Source organism: Malania oleifera, chromosome 2 (assembly GCF_029873635.1).
Source record: "Malania oleifera isolate guangnan ecotype guangnan chromosome 2, ASM2987363v1, whole genome shotgun sequence".
Classification (NCBI taxonomy): domain Eukaryota; kingdom Viridiplantae; phylum Streptophyta; class Magnoliopsida; order Santalales; family Ximeniaceae; genus Malania; species Malania oleifera.
In genome coordinates, this window is record NC_080418.1 from 89,892,209 (window position 1) to 89,894,016 (window position 1,808).

Sequence of the window (1,808 nt, forward strand, 5' to 3'; positions counted from 1 at the left end):
ACCTTTTTCTTGGTTTATTATCTCCCTATCCTTATTATTGATCTCCCTACCACTTCTAAGTGTGGTTATCGTCTAGACATGTACTTTATATGATGAAGGGTCTACTATAGTCTCACCTTCTATTATGTATTGACTTGGAGGCATTGTTTGAGGTTGGCTTGGTAACTCACCTTCATTTCTCCCACCAACTGATGTAGTGAGTTGGCCCATGGTGGCCTCCAACTTAGCTATGGATTTTGAGTGAGAACGGAGTAATTGCCGCTTCACGTGGTGATCTGCTTCAATGTTTTGTAAGGTTTTCAACACCATCTCTTAAAAGGAATCATGGTTGGTTTGTTGAAGAGATGGTCGTTGGAATAATGATGGCCCCTGCATTGCAATAGGAGGATTTTTAAAATTTGGATATGGTCAAGAGAGTGAAGCACTCGGGTTTTGTTGAGGTCTTTATGCTTGAACGCCTGGATCTTATGGCCTCCAGGGGAAGTTAGGGTGTTGGTTCCACCCGGAACCATAGGCATTCGAGTCAAAGTTTTTTTTTTCTGTTGGTTTTACCAATGGTGGGTGGCCCTTACTTCCTTATGCATAAGCTCAAGTTGGGAAGGCGCGTGTGGGCAATTATAGCATGTATGGGAAGGGTCAGAGCAGATTGCACATACCTCTGCACACGCCATTGTTCGCGGTTGTTATCGTAGAGAAAAAAAAATGATCAAGTTTCTAGGATATGGTGTGTAGAGTAGGGCTTAGGTCATGGCTTGTGGCCAGCTCATAAACTCCCTTAGGTTCAAAGCTTGATGGATTAGGTAGTCTACGGGTGGCAGCCATGTGCTGCTGAGAGTTTTTAGCTAGATTTTCAAAGAGAATCCAGGCCTTGTTCTCATGCTTAGTGAAGAAAGTACCTCCGCATGATGCATCAACCATAAACCTATCTCTCTTAGCTAACCCTTTGTAAAAATTTTGTACTAATTGCCATTTGGGGACCTGGTGATGTGGGCATTTACAGAGTAGGTCCCTAAAGTGCTCCCAAGTCTCGAAAAAGAGTTCCCCATCCATCTATTAGAAACTTGTGATGGCTCTTCGAAGCTGGTTAGTCTTCCTAATTGGGAAGTACTTTCTAAGAAATTCATGTTGCATGGTGCCTAGTTAGTCACTGCGTTCAATTCTAAGGACGTTAGCCAATATTTGGCCTTATCCTTTAGCGAGAATAGGAAAAACCTAAGATGGAGAGCATCATCAATGAAATTAGGGATGCGGACGGTGGAACAAATTTCCAAGAACTCATCTAGAAGCTGATAAGGATTTTCTATCCAGTTCCCATGAAAGTTGGGTAGCATCGCGATGATTGAAGTCTTTATCTCAAATTGTGCCACTTGAACATTCGAGAACTAGATGCAAGATGGAAATGTGTATACATTAGGTCCAAAATAGTCCCTAAGAGGTCGAAGGTGTTGCTCTCCCACAACAGGTAGGTGGGAAGCACAGGGTTCCAGGATTTGTTCAGCAGGAACTGAGGGGTTATCTTCGGCCATTGCTTTCAGTTCAGATGAATCAGCCTTCTCTGAATTAGAGATAGGTTTCCTAAAGGACCTATGGGATTTTTCAATCTCAAGATCTATGGGAATTATCTCGGGTTCCAAAGAACGCAAACCAAACATACACACATGAAAGCATATAGATTCAAACTTCAAAAATAGAAAAAAAAATAAAGAAAATAGAAATTAACAAAGAAAGTGAAAACAAAAGGAGAGCAAATCAAAATAACAAGGCAATAATACTCTAAAGAAAAAGTTGGCTTATAACCGTAGCCAAGT

At 41.4% G+C, this 1,808-nt stretch overlaps 1 non-coding gene across 1 annotated transcript; it reads left to right on the forward strand.

Moving 5' to 3' along the window:
* Positions 1 to 976: 976 nt before the first annotated feature.
* LOC131149966 (small nucleolar RNA R71) lies at positions 977 to 1,082 on the forward strand. The gene has a single exon (XR_009135354.1). It is a non-coding gene; the product is annotated as a small nucleolar RNA R71 (small nucleolar RNA).
* Positions 1,083 to 1,808: the final 726 nt, after the last annotated feature.